This window comes from Bombina bombina, chromosome 3 (assembly GCF_027579735.1).
Source record: "Bombina bombina isolate aBomBom1 chromosome 3, aBomBom1.pri, whole genome shotgun sequence".
NCBI lineage: Eukaryota > Metazoa > Chordata > Amphibia > Anura > Bombinatoridae > Bombina > Bombina bombina.
The window spans coordinates 104,204,862-104,223,234 of NC_069501.1; the positions used below are offsets into that span (position 1 = coordinate 104,204,862).

The following is an 18,373-nucleotide window of genomic DNA, read 5'->3' on the forward strand; positions in this document are numbered from 1 at the left end:
ACCCTATTGATCTCCTCTTTAATCAGTTGCTAAGGGTAACCCCTTTGAGTGAATCTTTCACCCATATCTTTCAATCTTACTGGTAGTTTATTTTTGTCATTAACAATCCTATTCACCCTCAGCATCTGACTCCTGGGGAGAGAATTCTTTAACTTAATAGGGTGGAAAGTATCATAGGCCAACATTGTATTTCTATCTGTGGGTTTCCTATATAGATCAACTTTAAGGGTGTCATTCTCTTTATAAACCCTAGTATCTAGGAAATCCACAGACATCTCGCTGAGAGACAAAATTCAACACCAGAGACTGCTGCATCGAGGGACACTACAAATCTCTCCAGGGATTCACTGTCACCCCACCACACGCCAAACACATTATCAATGAAACGCCACCATGCGGCGCCATATTGTTGAAACAATTCACTAGCATAAACAAAGTTTTCTTTACAACTGTTCATAAACAGGTTGGCGTATGATGGGTCCGGGCCACATTGGATCCCATGGCTGTCCCCTTGATTTGCACAAACCAATTATCCTGGAACAAGAAATAATTCCAGCATAGAATGAGACTCAGAAATTCATCAATAAATTCTATTTGTTGAGGACTAAAATTGCCACTGCCTGTCAAGAGCTTATTGACTATACCTATTCCCATCTCGTGCTTGATTAACTGTATAAAGACTCTTGACATTAAGAGTAAAAAGTATATATTTTTGGCTAGGCAAATGTAGATCATGTAGTTTATTCAAAAAGTACCCAGTATCTTTAATGTAGGCTGACATTTTTAACACCTCTGGCTGAAGTATTTTGTCCACAAAAATGACTATATTTGTAAAAAGAGAGTCCACACTGGAGACAATAGGCCTACCAAGTGGACTCTTTACACTCTTGTGAACTTTGGGGACAGTGTAGAATATGGGGGTTCTAGGATAGTCTTGTACTGACTATCCATGGAGAAAATATTCACAACCGTTTGTTTCGTTGGTTACCTCTGCCTCTCTTGATGGAGCTCCATGTGTTGCGAGTTCCTGCAGCACTTCTTGTGTTTTCTACCGCCTCTATGCTGCCTTCGTCGCTGGACAAAAAAGCTGGGGACGCCTCGCCTGCTGAGGACTCACTCGAAGTCTCGCTGATGTCATCAGTGTGTGCCAGAGTCTCGCGTGGTCCACCTCTGTTGCGTGCATTGCCATGGCAACGCCGGCATCCATTGAAGCCCCCACGCTCCGGAAACATGCCTCTCCACCTGTAGACCCTTCCATTGAGGTAATCTTGCTCATCCCTCTGGAACTCGGATCGCTTCGTCTCCTTTATCTCTGCTTCCATCTCCTTGATCTTTGTGTCCTCATCTTAAATAATCTTATCCAGTTCTTCCACCGTAAGCAACTTGCTCAATTCAGTTTTTTTTATTGGCAACTTGTTCCTTCTGTGTCTCTGTCTTTAAAGTGAATGTAAATTTTGATGCTAAAGTGCCCGGCTTTTAAAAATTCGATTAAAAACAGGAGCACTTTAATTCATCAAAATTTACATTTCACTCATGTTGTGAAAAAAAAAAAAAAAAAAAAAAAAAAAAAAAACTTACCTGTAAAACTTGACAGCAGCTCCAGCTTCCTCCAGTCGTCGCAAGCCATTTCTGATGTCAGAAATGATGGATAGGTCATCCTCCAATCACAGCTTCCCCCCGGGGGAATCAGTGTCTGATTCAACGCTGTGATTGGAGGAAGCCAGATTCCTCATTTTAGACACAGGAAGAGGCTTTGCAACGGGCGGAGGAAGCTGGAGCTGCTGTGAAGTTTAAAAAGGTAATTTTTTTTTTCACAACAGGAGTGAAATGTAAATTTTGATGAATTAAAAGTGCCCCTGTTTTTAATCAAATTTTCAAAAAACTGGCACTTTAGCATCAAAGTTTACATTCACTTTAAGAAGGTATTCGACTGTAAGGACTAGTAAGTCATATGAACACTTATTTAGGATGGCATCAAATATATTGCAATATTCTTTGTTGTTTGTCAATAATGTAGGCTTAGTGTTCATCCTCAGCCCCCTGGGAATGTGCCTTACCCTGTGGTATTCTGCCAGGGTTGTAGCATTCAAATCCCAGGATCTTATTCTTCTCCTTGCTCTTTCATACTCTGTAGCAGCATTACTCAAACTCCCTTGAGCCCCTCTATAATAATAATTCTCGCGGCTTCCAGTTCACTATACATGACAATTTTGGTACCATACGTTTTAGCTTTCTCTGCCATAATATGACAGATATTTAGAGTGCACATAGCTCCACAGTACAAATAATCTATCAATAAGCCCAGCACTCTGTAACCAACGTTCTCTACTTTCAATGATGGTGCAAGTGGTAGGGGGTTACTGCATACCTCAAGTCCATAAAGTATCCAAAAAAATCCACAGCACCAAGGGAGTCTTCACAATATTATACCTTTATTTTCATGACACAATGCGACGTTTCAGCCCCTCTGGCCTAGTCATGCATACAAAATAGTCTGGCCCATATGTGCATTATATAGGCCTATCAATTAACGCTTAAAGGGACATTAAACACTTTGAGATGGTAATATAAAATGATAAATTGTATATATAAAACAACTCTACAATATACTTTCATTATTTATTTTGTCCTCTCTGCCTGTAATTCCTTTCTGAAATTGTTAGCTTTTCAGTTCCTGTTAGAAATGGAAGTGCAGAACACTGTTAAATCCAGCACAGCAATTGGCTGCACACTCTAATGACCTATGTATAACTGTCCCTAATTGGCCACAGCAGAGAAGGTAACACAAGTTACAACATGGCAGCTCCCAGTGTTTTATAGACACTAAAACTTTACACTTATTTTGTCACTTTTTAAACAACTAATGAAACTTTAAAAAATACATCTACATGTTAGTCATGGAATAATCTTTTCTTTGAATGCATCATTCTATCTAGCATGTATTTAGTGTTTAATGTCCCTTTAATTACATACAGATTTGTCAAGAAGTGTTTCATGCAGGATAGTTACTCCACCTAGTGGCTCACAAGCACTAGTAAATCTATCCTTGTTAACCTTTAATGCATTTAAAAAAATATTATTAAAAGGGACATAATACCCAAATGTTTAAACACTTGAAAGTGATGCAGTATAGCTATAAAAAGCTGACTAGAAAATGTCACCTGAGGATCTCTATATAAAAAAGGAAGATATTTTATGTATTTTATGTAAAAAAGGAAGATATTTTACCTCAAACGTTTCTCAGTAGCCACATTCCATTGTAAAGGACTTCTAAGAAGCAAATCAGTATGTCTGTCCCGGGACAGCTGAAGGATTGAGCCTTGTGCACTCATGTTATTTCACTATTCAGTGTAAGGAAATCTCATGAGAGTTAAGCGAAAAAGAGTAAAAAAGTTCATGACCTCAGTACTGTTGATGCTGATTGGCTGCTGTTCATTTCTTCATTTTTATTTTTTTTACCTGCAGCTGGGCTGCAGCTGAAGTATAACTTTTTACACAGAACTTACTCTGGTGAGCTGAAGAAATTGTGAGGTAAAATATATTTCTTTTTTACATAGAGATGCTCAGGTGATATTTTCCTGTCAGCTTTTTACAGTTATACTGCATCAGTTTCAAGTGATTAAGCATACGAGTATTATGTCCCTTTAAGTAACAACCTGATCAGTGAAATAGGTTAAGCAGCTTACTATATACATATAGAACCCTACTACCTTTCATTAATTTGCCTCTATACATGAACATATAGGAGAATACAGTGTTAGAGGAAAACAGAGAAATCCATTTCTTTATTTAATCCCTTAGGATACATGCTATCCAACTGATGGATCCAGTAAGTTTCTCTCTGTTTAAGGACCCTCTCTCTGTCTCCCCCTCCTTTTAATAAATGAAAGGAAGTAGGGTTCAATATGTATATAGTAAGCTGCTTAATATATTTCACTGATCAGGTTGTTATCTAATAATATTTTTTTAAATGCATTAAAAGGTTAAAAAGGATAGATGTAATAGTGTTTGTGAGCCACTAGGTTGGGTAACTATCCTGCATGAAATAGTTCATGACAAATCTGTATGTAATTAAGCGTTAATTGATAGGCCTATATAATGCACATATGGGCCAGATTATTTTGTATGCATGATTAGGCCAGAGGGGCTGAAACGTCGCATTGTGTCATGAAAAACATAATTTATGCTTACCTGATAAATTTATTTCTCTTGTGGTGTATCCAGTCCACGGATTCATCCTTTACTTTTGGGATATTCTCCTTCCCAACAGGAAGTGGCAAAGAGAGCACACAGCAGAGCTGTCCATATAGCTCCCCCTCTAGCTCCACCCCCCAGTCATTCGACCGAAGGTTAGGAATAAAAAGGAGAAACCATAGGGTGCAGTGGTGACTGTAGTTTAAAAATAAAAACCACCTGTCTTAAAATGACAGGGCGGGCCGTGGACTGGATACACCACAAGAGAAATAAATTTATCAGGTAAGCATAAATTCTGTTTTCTCTTGTAAGGTGTATCCAGTCCACGGATTCATCCTTTACTTGTGGGATACCAATACCAAAGCTTTAGGACACGGATGAAGGGAGGGAACAAGACAGGTACCTTAAACGGAAGGCACCACTGCTTGTAAAACCTTTCTCCCAAAAATAGCCTCCGAAGAAGCAAAAGTATCGAATTTGGAAAATTTGGAAAAAGTATGCAGTGAAGACCAAGTCGCTGCCTTACAAATCTGTTCAACAGAAGCCTCATTTTTAAAAGCCCATGTGGAAGCCACTGCTCTGGTAGAATGAGCACGAATTGTTTCAGGAGGCTGCTGGCCAGCAGCCTCATAGGCCAAATGGATGATGCTTTTCAGCCAAAAGGAAAGAGAGGTAGCGGTCGCCTTCTGACCTCTCCTCTTACCAGAATAGATAACAAACAAAGAAGTTGTTTGTCTGAAATCCTTAGTTGCTTGTAAATAGAACTTTAAAGCACGAAGCACATCAAGATTGTGTAACAGACGTTCCTTCTTCGATGAAGGATTAGGACACAGAGAAGGAACAACAATTTCCTGATTAATATTCTTATCAGATACAACCTTAGGAAGAAAACCGGGTTTGGTACGCAAAACTACCTTATCTGCATGGAACACCAGGTAAGGTGATTCACACTGTAGAGCAGATAACTCTGAAACTCTTCGAGCAGAAGAGATAGCTACCAAAAACAAAACTTTCCAAGATAAAAGCTTAATATCTATGGAATGTAAAGGTTCAAACGGAACCCCCTGCAGAACTGAAAGAACTAAATTCAGACTCCATGGCGGAGCCACAGATCTATAAACAGGCTTGATTCTGACTAAAGCCTGGCAAAACGTTTGAACGTCTGGTACCTCTGCCAGACGTTTGTGAAAAAGAATAGACAAAGCAGATATCTGTCCCTTTAAGGAACTAGCTGATAATCCTTTCTCCAATCCGTCTTAGAGAAAGGACAAAATTCTGGGAATCCTAACCTTACTCCATGAGTAACCCTTGGATTCGCACCAAACAAGATATTTTCGCCAAATCTTATGGTAGATTTTCCTGGTGACAGGCTTTCTAGCCTGAATCAGGGTATCAATAACCGACTCAGAGAAACCACGCTTTGATAGAATTAGGCATTCAATCTCCAAGCAGTCAGACGAAGAGAAATTAGATTTGGATGTTTGAAAGGACCTTGTATTAGAAGGTCCTGCCTCATTGGTAGTGTCCATGGTGGCACAGATGACATGTCCACTAGGTCTGCATACCAGGTCCTGCGTGGCCACGCAGGCGCTATTAGAATCACCAAAGCCCTCTCCTGCTTGATTCTGGCAACCAGACAAGGGAGGAGAGGAAACGGTGGAAAAACATAGGTCAGATTGAAGGACTAAGGCGCTGCTAGAGCATCTATCAGCACCGTCTGGGGATCCCGGGACCTGGACCCGTAAAGAGGAAGCTTGGTGTTCTGACGGGACGCCATCAGATCCAATTCTGGAGTGCCCCATAGCTGAGTCAGCTGGGCAAATACCTCCGGGTGGAGTTCCCACTCCCCAGGGTGAAAAGTCTGACGACTTAGAAAATCCGCCTCCCAGTTGTCTACTCCTGGGATGTGAATTGCTGAGAGATGGCAAGAGTGATCCTCCGCCTATCTGATTATTTTGGTTACTTCCATCATTGCTAGAGAACTCCTTGTTCCGCCTTGATGATTGACGTAAGCTACAGTCGTGATGTTGTCCGACTGAAATCTGATGAATTTGGCCGCAGCTAGCTGAGGCCATGCCTGAAGCACGTTGAATATCGCCATCAGTTCCAGAATGTTTATCGGGAGAAGAGCTTCTTCCCGAGACCATAAGCCCTGAGCTTTCAGGGAGTCCCAGACTGCACCCCAGCCCAACAGACTAGCGTCGGTCGTTACGATGATCCACTCTGGTCTGCTGAAACACATTCCCTGAGACAACCACCAGAGAAGAGAATCTCTGGTCCCCTGGTCCAACTGTATTTGAGGAGACAAATCTGCATAATCCCCATTCCACTGTTTGAGCATGCATAATTGCAGTGGTCTGAGGTGTATCCGTGCAGTCCGATTGTCTCCATGCACTGAGCTACAGATGGCCGAGGAATGGAATGAAGAGCTCGGCAAGTAGTTAAGAGTTTTAACTTTCTGACCTCCATCAGAAATATTTTCATTTCTACCGAGTCTATTAGGGTTCCTAGGAAGGGAACTCTTGTGAGGGGGGAGAGAGAGAACTCTTTTTGATGTTCACCTTCCACCCGTGAGACCTCAGAAAGGCCAATACAATTTCCGTGTGAGACTTGGCTCTTTGGAAAGTCGACGCCTGAATTAAGATGTCGTCTAGATAAGGCGCCACTGCTATGCCCCGCGGTATTAGTACTGCCAGGAGGGACCCTAGCACCTTTGTGAAAATTCTGGGAGCAGTGGCCAATCCGAAAGGAAGAGCCTCCAACTGATAATGCTTGTCCAGAAAGGCGAACATGAGAAACTGGTGATGATCTTTGTGGATAGGAATGTGCAGATACGCATCCCTTAGATCCACGGTAGTCATATATTGACTCTCCTGGATCATTGGTAAGATTGTCCAAAATGTTCTCCATCTTGAATGATGGGAGGAATTTGTTTAGAATTTTGAGATCCAGGATTGGTCTGAAAGTTCCTTCTTTCTTGGGAACCACAAACAGGTTTGAGTAAAAACCAGCCCTTGTTCCGCAATTGGAACTGGTGGATCACTCCCATTGTATGTAGGTCTTCTTCACAGCGTAAGAACGCCTCTTTCTTTGTCTGGTCTGTAGACAAACGAGAAATGTGGAACCTTCCCCTTGGAGGGGAGTCCTTGAATTCTAGAAGATATCCCTGGGATACAACCTCTAAGGCCCAGGGATCGTGTACGTCTCTTGCCCAGGCCTGAGCGAAGAGAGAGAGAGTCTGCCCCCTACTAGATCCGGTCCCGGGTCTGGGGCTACCGCATCATGCTGTCTTGGAAGCAGCTGCAGGCTTCTTGGCCTGTTTACCCTTGTTCCAGCCCTGGTAAGGTTTCCAGGCTGGCCTGGGTTGTGAAGCGTTACCCTCTTGCTTTGTAGTAAGGGAGGATGAAGTGAGGCCGCTCCTGAAATTCCGAAAGGAACAAAAATGATTTTGTTTGTTGTCTTAAAGGACTTGTCCTGAGGGAGAGCATGGCCATTTCCCCCAGTGATTTCTGAAATCTCTTTCAATTCAGGCCCGAAGAGGGTCTTTTCCTTTGAAAGGGATGTTCAAGAGTTTGGATTTTGACGACACATCGGCCGACCAGGACTTTAGCCATAGCGCCCTGCGCGCTAAAATGGCGAAACCTGAGTTCTTTGCCGCTAACTTAGCTAGTTGGAAAGCGGCATCTGTGATAAAAGAATTAGCTAGCTTAAGAGCCTTAATTTATGTCCTCATATGAGGTCTCCGTCTGGAGCGCATCTTCCAGTACCTCGAACCAGAAAGCAGCTGCAATAGTTACAGGAACAATGCACGCAATAGGTTGGAGAAGAAAACCTTGTTGAACAAAAATTTTCTTAAGTAAACCCTCAAATTTTTTATCCATAGGGTCTTTAAAAGCACAACTGTCTTCAATTGGTATGGTTGTGCGTTTAGCAAGTGAAGAAACAGCCCCCTCCACCTTAGGGACCGTCTGCCACGAGTCCCGCATGGGGTCAGATATGGGGAACATTTTCTTAAAAACAGGAGGGGGAACAAACGGAATACCTGGTCTATCCCACTCCCTAGTAATGATATCCGCAATCCTCTTAGGGACCGGGAACAGATCAGTGTAAACGGGAACATCTAGGTACTTGTCCATTTTACACAATTTCTCTGGAACCACCAAAGGGTCGCAGTCATCCAGAGTAACGAATACCTCCCTGAGCAATAAGCGGAGGTGTTCTAGTTTAAATTTAAAAGCCAACGTATCTGAGTCTGTCTGAGGAGCAACCTTTCCCGAATTGGAAATTTCTCCCTCAGACAGCACATCCCTCGCCCCCATTTCAGAGCGTTGTGAGTGTATATTGGATACGGCTACTAAAGCGTCAGAATGCTCAGAATCTGTTCTTAAAACAGAGCTATCACGCTTTGCAGGTAACACGGGCAGTTTAGATAAAAACACTGAGAGGGTATTATCCATAACTGCCGCCAAGTCTTGCAAGGTAAAAGAGTTAGACGCACTAGAGGTGCTAGGCGTCGCTTGAGCGGGCGTAACTGGTTGTGACACTTGGGGAGAGGTTAACGGGCTAACCTCATTACCTTCTGCCTGAGAATCATCTTGGGCCACATTTTTAAGTGCAACAATATGTTCTTTAAAATGTATAGACATATCAGTACAAGTGGGACACATTCTGAGAGGGGGTTCCACCATGGCTTCTAAACACATTGAACAAGGATTTTCCTTGGTGTCAGACATGTTTAATAGACTAGTAGTAAGACAAACAGGCTTAGAAATCACTTTAATCAAGTAAAAACACACTTTGAAAAAAACGTTACTGTGCCTTTAAGAGATAAAAAAGGCACACAATTTTGCAAAACAGTGAAAAATGCAGCAAACTTTTCGAAATTTTTACAGTATGTACCTAAAGCATTAGTAAGATTGCACCACTAGCAACAAAAACGATTAACCCCTTAATGCCCAAACCGGATCGACAGTAAGCCAACAAACCGGTTAAAACAACATCAGCACCTTGCCACAGCTCTGCTGTGGCCCTACCTGCCCTTAGGAACCAGATTTGTGGGGAAAAAGCTTCTTATAGGCCCTCAAACTGCAGCAGGACCCTCCATGTGAAAAAGCCTGGACTTCTAGTCAAATATAACTGCGCATCTGAGGCGCAAAATTAGGCCCCTCCCACCTTACTCCGGTGCTGTGAGGCTTAAAGAAACACTCCTAAGTGTTTTAATAATAGCCATGTGGTTAACAACCCCTGAAAGAAACCCAAAGGAACCTTCAAAGTGTCTCAAAAAACGAAATTTTTCAATAAAAAAACGTTTGCCATTAAGTAGTGTCAACCAGCATAAACTAGCCCTGTTATGTAAGCTTGCAATTCCATACTTAGTCTCTGAATACAGCTTACCCTTCCCTCATGGGGATATTATCAGTCTTTTCTAGCATTATCACAGTCTTGTCTAGAAATAAATGACTGAACATACCTTTTTTGCAGCCTAACCTGCAAACCGTTCCCCCCAACTGAAGTTTTCTTGTACTCCTCAGTCCTTTGTGGGAACAGCAGTGGATCTTAGTTACAACATGCTAAAATCATCTTCCTCCCTGCAGAAATCTTCATCTCCTTTCTGCTAGAGAGTAAATAGTACACACCGGCACCATTTAAAACAACAAACTTTTGCTTGTAGAAAATAAAAACTACATTTCTAACACCACATTCACTTTACACTTCCGATTGCTTAGAGCCGGCAAAGAGAATGACTGGGGGTGGAGCTAGAGGGGGAGCTATATGGACAGCTCTGCTGTGTGCTCTCTTTGCCACTTCCTGTTGGGAAGGAGAATATCCCACAAGTAAAGGATGAATCCGTGGACTGGATACACCTTACAAGAGAAATAAAGGTATAATATTGTGAAGACTCCCTTGGTGCTGTGGATTTTTTTGGATACTTTATGGACTTGAGGTATGCAGTAACCCCCTACCACTTGCACCATCATTGAAAGTAGAGAAAGTTGGTTACAGAGTGCTGGGCTTATTGATAGATTCTTTGTACTGTGGAGCTACGTGCACTCTAAATATCTGTCATATTATGGCAGAGAAAGCTAAAACAGATGGTACCAATGGAGTTTGAGTAATGCTGCTACGGAGTATGAAAGAACAAGGAGAAGAATAACATCCTGGGATTTGCATGCTACAACCCTGGCAGAATACCACAGGGTAAGGCACATTCCCAGGGGGCTGAAGATGAACACTAGGCCTACATTATTGACAAACAACAAAGAATATTGCAATATATTTGATGCCATCCTAAATAAGTGTTCATATGACTTACTAGTCCTTACAGTCGAATACCTCCTTAAAGACAGACACACAGAAGGAACAAGTTGCCAATACAAAAACTGAATTGAGCAGGTTACTTACGGTGGAAGAACTGGATAAGATTATTAAAGATATGGACACAAAGATCAAGGAGATGGAAGCGAAGATAAAGGAGACAAAGCGATCCAAGTTCCAGAGGTATGAGCAAGATTACCTCAATGGAAGGGTCTACAGGTGGAGAGGCATGTTTCAGGAGCGTGGGGGCTTCAATGGAGGCCGGCGTCGCCATGCCAATGCACGCAACAGAGGTGGACCACGCGAGACTCCGGCACAGACTGATGACGTCAGCGAGACTTCGAGAGTCCTTAGCACGCAAGGCGTCCCCAGCTTTTTTGTCTAGCGATAAAGGCAGCACAGAGGCGGTAGAAAACACAAAAACTGCCGTAGGAACTCACAACACACAGAGCGCCATCAAGAGAGGTTCTGATTATTTCCTCAATGGATTTAAACGGACAGTGAGTACAAGTTATTAAACAAAGGACTGTCCTTTTGCCCTAACACAAATGTGGATATCTTTGAAATTGAAAAAGACTTACAAATGTTTTTTAAATCCCTAAGATTGCAAACTACTGGCTAGATTACGAGTTTTGCGTTATGAGCGGTGCGGTACTAACTTGCAAGTTATTGTCACCGCTCACCTACAGCGCTGGTATTACAAGTTTACAAAAATCTGGCGTTAGCAAGCAAAAAGTGAGCGTAGAGCAAAATTGAACTCCATACCGCACTCCAATACCAGTGCTGCGGTGAGCTGGTTTTACGTGCTCGTGCACGATTTCCCCATAGACATCAATGGGGAGAGCCGCTGAAAAAAAAAGCCTAAAACCTGCAATAAAGCAGTGTAAAGCTCCGTAACGCAGCCCCATTGATTCCTATGGGGAAAGAACATTTATGTTTACACCTAACACCCTAACATAAAAGCTGAGTTTAAACACCCCTAATCTGCCGCCCCCGACATCTACATTATACTTATTAACCCCTAATCTGCCGCTCTGGACGTCGCCGCCACTATAATAAACATATTAACCCCTAAACCGCCGTACTCTCACATCGCAAACACTAGTTAAATATTATTAACCCCTAATCTGCTGCCCCTAACATCGCCGCCACCTGCCTACATTTATTAACCCCTAATCTTCCACCCCCAACGTCGCCGCCACTATACTAAATTTATTAACCTCTAAACCTAACCCTAAGTCTAACCCTAACACCCCCTAACTTTAATGTAATTAAAATAAATCTAAATAAAACCTACTATTAATAACTAAATTCCTATTTAAAACTAAATACTTACCTGTAAAATAAACCCTAAGGTAGCTACAATATAACTAATAGTTACATTGTATCTAGCTTAGGTTTTATTTTTATTTCACAGGCAAGTTTGTATTTATTTTAACTAGGTAGAATAGTTACTAAATAGTTATTAACTATTTAATAACTACCTAGCTAAAATAAATACAAATTTACCTGTAAAATAAAACCTAACCTGTCTTACACTAACACCTAACATTACACTACAATTAAATCAATTACATAAATTAAATACAATTAACTAAATAAAAAAAAAAAACACTAAATTACACAAAATAAAAAAAGAAATTATCAGATATTTAAACTAATTACACCTAATCTAATAGCCCTAACAAAATAAAAAAGCCCACCAAAATAAAAAACCCTAGCCTAAACTAAACTACCAATAGCCCTTAAAGGGACATTTAACACCTGATAAAAATGCTAAAACCTACTTTTTCTTATTAATAAAAAATAAAATAATCACTGCTGTCTATTTTATCTGTTCCTCTTACCCCAAACTGTTGACAAAGATTGTTTTGAAGTACAGTGTTGATCCAGTGCTTGATTCTACTATGTAAGCTGCCATATTGCAACGTACCTTACAGGGTCACAGCAGTCACATGACACACACAGCATATTATTTGTTGCATATACTTAGAGAATCACATCTGTTTGCAGTGTGTGAGCTGCAGTGTCTGAAGATACTTATTTTTTTGTCACTCACAGTATAAATGTATTAGCTTTCCCTATCTAATACACATATTATGCAGAACAATTGTAATAAAATTCTTTATAAGAACTGTTTATGTTTTTAACACCCCCCCCCCCCAGTTTTACTCTTCAAACTGCCCACAAGTTTTATGTTCTAAGCAAAAAAGTTGTTTCCAGTGAACTTCAGTCACTATTGTCGTAAATCATTTGTAAGCTCCGTGAGGGAGAGCGAGCCTCTCAGACACGCTGGGTATACTGATATACTCCATGCTTCTTATGACCTCTCCTGCTTATGTACCAGCTAATGTGATCAGTTAGTAATGATCATCTGGTTTTATTTAGCAGTGCGATCTGCTCTTGTCACACCCTCTGCCAAGAGTCAGACACAGTCACTAGAGCAGAACTCTGTGTGTGATCATCAGAGGGTGTGACAGGAGCAGATCACACTGGTAAATAAAACAGACGATCATTACTAACTGATCACATTAGCTGGTACATAAGTAGGAGAGATCACAAGAAGCAGAAATCTGCTCTGCACAGAGTCAGAGGCGTAACTAGAAACCACAGGGCCCAGGTGCAAGAATCTAAGAAGGGGCCCCTGCACAGAGTATATCAGTACATCCAGCGCGTCTGAGAGCCTCCCTCTCACTCTCTCCCTCACGGAGCTTCAGCTTACAAATGATTTACGACAATAGTGCCTGCCCTGAAGCCGTGCACTGGAAACGGCTTTTGCTTAGAGCATAAAACTTGTGGGCAGTTTGAAGAGCAAAACTGTGGGGGGCGTTAAAAACATAAACAGTTCTTATAAAGCATTTTATTTAAATTGTGCTGCATAATATGTGTGTTAGATAGGGAAAGCTAATACATTTATACTGTGAGTGACACATAAATATGTATGTTCAGAGGCTGCAGCCACATGTGATTCTCTAAGTAATATGCTGTGTGTGTCATGTGACAGCATCATGAGCATGTGACTGCTGTGCCCCTGAAACGCATGTTACAATATGGCAGCATAGATAGGAAATTAAGCACTGGATCAACATTGTACTTCAAAGCAATTTCCTTCAACAGTTTGGGGTAAGAGGAACAAATAAAATAGAAACAGTGATTATTTTATTTTTACTAATAAGAAAATGTAGGTTTAAGGGACTATTAGAAGACAGGTGTTAAGTGTCCCTTTAAAAGGGCCTTTTGCGGGGCATTGCCCCAAAGAAATCAGCTCTTTTACCTGTAAAAAAATAAATAAAAAAAAATAAATACAAACACCCCCCCCTAACAGTAAAACCCACCACCCACACAACCAACCCCCCCAAATAAAATCCTAACTAAAAAACCTAAGCTCCCCATTGCCCTAAAAAGGGCATTTGGATGGGCATTGCCCTGAAAAGGGCATTTGGATGGGCATTGCCCTGAAAAGGGCATTTGGATGGGCATTGCCCTGAAAAGGGCATTTAGCTCTTTTTCGCCCAAACCCTAATCTAAAAATAAAACCCACCCAATAAACCCTTAAAAAAGCCTAACAATAACCCCCGAAGATCCACAGTTTTTGAAGACCCGACATCCATCCTCAACAAAGCCGGCGTCCAACCGGGCAGAAGACTTTTGCCGCTTCGTTGAGGACTTCTGCCGGCTTTGTTGAGGATGGATGTCGGGTCTTCAAAAACTGTAAGTGGATCTTCGGGGGTTAGTGTTAGGCTTTTTTAAGGGTTTTAGTTAGGATTTTATTTGGGGGGTTGGTTGTGTGGGTGGTGGGTTTTACTGTTCGAGGGGGGGGGGTTTGTATTTCTTTTCTTTTTTTTTTTTACAGGTAAAAGAGCTGATTTCTTTGGGGCAATGCCCCACAAAAGGCCCTTTTTATTTTGGGGGGCTTTTTATAGGGATATTAGATTAGGTGTAATTAGTTTAAATATCTGATAATTTCTTTTTTATTTTGTGTAATTTAGTGGGGTTTTTTTGTTTTTTTTATTTAGTTAATTGTATTTAATTTATGCAATTGATTTAATTGTAGTGTAAGGTTAGGTGTTAGTGTAATACAGGTTAGGTTTTATTTTACAGGTAATTTTGTATTTATTTTAGCTAGGTAGTTATTAAATAGTTAATATTTAGTAACTATTCTACCTAGTTAAAATAACTACAAACTTGCCTGTGAAATAAAAATAAAACCTAAGTTAGATACAATGTAACTATTAGTTATATTGTAGCTAGCTTAAGGTTTATTTTACAGGTAAGTATTTAGTTTTAAATAGGAATTACTTAGTTATTAATAGTAGGTTTTATTTAGATTTATTTTAACTAGATTAAAGTTAGGAGGTGTTAGGGTTAGGTTTAGGGGTTAATAAATTTATTATAGTGGGGGCGGCAGATTAGTGGTTAATAAATGTAGGTAGGTGGCGGCGATGTTAGGGGCGGCAGATTAGGGGTTAATATTTAACTAGTGTTTGCGATGCGGGAGTACGGCGGTTTGGGGGTTAATATGTTTATTATAATGGTGGTGATGTCCGGAGTGGCAGATTAGGGGTTAATAATTTTATTTTAGTGTTTGCGATGCGGGAGGGCCTCGGTTTAGGGGTTAATAGGTGGTTTATGGGTGTCAGTGTACTTTTTAGCACTTTAGTTATGAGTTTTATGTTACAGCTTTGTAGCGCAAAACCCATAACTACTGACTTTCAGTTTACGTTATGGATCTAGAAGTTTTAGGGTGTACCGCTCACTTTTTGGCCTCCCAGGGAGACTCGTAATACCGGCGCAAAGGAAGTCCAATTGAAAAAGGACTTTTTGAAAGCTGCGGTAGTTACGTTGCGTTACGGCCAAAAAAGTGTGCGGTGCCCCTAAACCTGCAAGACTTGTAATACCAGCTAAAATACTGAAAGGAGGGAACAAGAGGTTTAATAATCAACAGGCTATAAAAACCCTTAAAGAGAAAGAAAGACATCTTAGTCAGGGCTGCTGACAAGGGGGGAGCCACTATTATATTAGACAAGAAGTATTATGCTGATGAGATTAACCCCTTAACGACCAAGGACGTGCAGGGTACGTCCTCAAAAAAAGGTCAGTTAACGACCAAGGACGTACCCTGCATGTCCTCCGTATGGAAAGCAGCTGGAAGCGATCCTGCTAGCTTCCAGCTGCTTTCCGGTTATTGCAGTGATGCCTCGATATCTAGGCATCATGCAATAACCATTTTTAGCCATCCGGTGCAGAGAGAGCCACTCTGTGGCCCTCTCTGCACCAGAGATCGTTGGCTCTTTTCGTTGGTGGGTGGGAGGCGATATGGGAGGCGGGTGGCAGCCATCGATGGCCCTGCTGATCTGCACGGGGAGGGAGCGGGTGGGAACCGCTACACTACAGAAAAATATGTAATCAAATTGGGTAAAAAAAGGATTTAAAAAGTAATACAAAAGACATCAGTCAGGTGGTGGGGGATTGGTCTTGGGGGGGGGGGGGGGAAGCTACACTACAGAAAAAAACGAAGAAAAAAAAATAATAAAACCTTTTTTATTTGCAAACTGGGTACTGGCAGACAGCTGCCAGTACCCAAGATGGCCCCCAGTAAGGCAGAGGGGGAGGGTTAGAGAGCTGTTTTGGGGGGGGATCAGGGGGGTTGGGGGCTAAGGTGGGGATCCTACACAGTAGCATATGTAAATATGCTAAATAAAAATTAAAAAAAAAAAAAAAAAACTTTTATTTTAGTACTGGTAGACTTTCTGCCAGTACTTAAGATGGCGGGGACAATTGTGGGGTGGGGGAGGGAAGGGAGCTGTTTGGGAGGGAACAGGGGGTGGGATGCGTCAGGTGGGAGGCTGATCTCTACACTAAAGCTAAAATTAACCCGGCAAGCTCCCTACAAACTACCTAATTAACCCCTTCACTGCTAGCCATAATACACGTGTGATGCGCAGCAGTATTTAGCGGCCTTCTAATTACCAAAAAGCAACGCCAAAGTCATATATGTCTGCTATTTCTGAACAAAGGGGATCACAGAGAAGCATTTACAACCATTTGTGCCATAATTGCACAAGCTGTTTGTAAATAATTTCAGTGAGAAACCTAAAATTGTGAAAAATTTTGCGTTTTTTTTAATTTGATCGCATTTGGCGGTGAAATGGTGGCATGAAATATACCAAAATGGGCCTAGATCAATACTTGGGGTTGTCTACTACACTAAATCTAAAATTAACCAGATAAGCTCCCTACATGCTCCCTAATTAACCCCTTCACTGCTGGGCATAATACACGTGTGGTGCGCAGTGGCATTTAGCAGCCTTCTAATAACCAAAAAGCCAAAGCCATATATGTCTGCTATTTCTGAACAAAGGGGATCCCAGAGAAGCATTTACAACCATTTATGCTATAATTGCATAAGTTGTTGGTAAATAATTTCAGTGAGAAACCTAAAGTTTGTGAAAAAATTTGTGAAAAAGTGAACAATTTTTTTTATTTGATCGCATTTGGAGGTGAAATGGTGGCATGAAATATAGCAAAATGGGCCTAGATCAATACTTTGGGATGTCTTCTAAAAAATATATATATACACACATGTCAATGGATATTCAGGGATTCCTGAAAGATATCCGTGTTCTAATGTAACTAGCGCTAATTTTGAAAAAAAGTGGTTTGGAAATAGCAAAGTGCTACTTGTATTTATGGCCCTATAACTTGCAAAAAAAGCAAAGTACATGTAAACATTGGGTATTTCTAAACTCAGGACAAAATTTAGAAACTATTTAGCATGGTTTTTTATAGGGGGTCAAAGTTAAAAAAGTGTTGTTTTTTCCATTTTTTTCTCATATTTTATAACATTTTTTATAGTAAATTATAAGATATGATGAAAATAATGGTATCTTTAGAAAGTCCATTTAATGGCGAGAAAAACGGTATATAATATGTGTGGGTACAGTAAATGAGTAAGAGGAAAACTACAGCTAAACACAAACACCGCAAAAATGTAAAAATAGCCTTGGTCCCAAACGGACAGAAAATGGAAAAGTGCTGTGGTCATTAAGGGGATAACACCCAATTGCAGGATAAAAGTACTTATTCTTTATCTCGGGATCCTGTGTTTAAGATCCAAAAAGAGATTACGCATATTTTAGCTAAAGCAGTTAAGAATGGAGTCATTGATGTTAAAATGTCTAATTATTTGTACAAAACCCATCCTAGAACCCCCATATTCTACACTGTCCCCAAAGTGCACAAGAGTGTAGAGTCCACCTGGTAGGCCTATTGTCTCCAGTGTGGACTCTATTTTTACAAATATAGCCATTTTTGTAGACAAAATACTTCAGCCAGAGGTGGTAAAAATGTCAGCCTACATTAAAGATACTGGGGACTTTTTGAATAAACTACATGATCTACATTTGTCTAGCCAAAAATATATACTTTTTACTCTTGATGTCAAGAGTCTTTATACCGCAATCAAGCATGAGACGGGAATAGGTATAGTCAATAAGCTCTTGACAGGTATCAGACTATTTTGTATGCATGATTAAGGCCAGAGGGGCCCGAAACGTTGCATTGTGTCATGAAAATAAAAGTATAATATTGTGAAGACTACCTTGGTGCTGTAGATTTTTTTGGATACTTTATGGACTTGAGGTATGCAGTAACCCCTTACCACTTGCACCATCACTGAAATCAGAGAAAGTTGGTTACAGAGTGCTGGGCTTATTCATAGATTCTGTGAACCTTTTCAACATTGTGATTTAGAAGTTTATAGGAGTAAAGTGAGCTGAGATCAAGGGGGTTTTATAAGCGCCCCATCCAGCTCCCTTCTTTTATATACTGTGTCTGTTACTTCCGGGATTTCCGGGTCTAAGTG

At 40.9% G+C, this 18,373-nt stretch overlaps 1 protein-coding gene across 1 annotated transcript in view; it reads right to left on the minus strand.

The window, feature by feature from the left end:
* Positions 1-18,373, minus strand: part of LOC128652936 (carbonyl reductase [NADPH] 1-like) — a 48,008-nt gene that overhangs the window by 1,888 nt on the left and 27,747 nt on the right. The gene's annotated exons all lie outside the window — the stretch shown is intronic.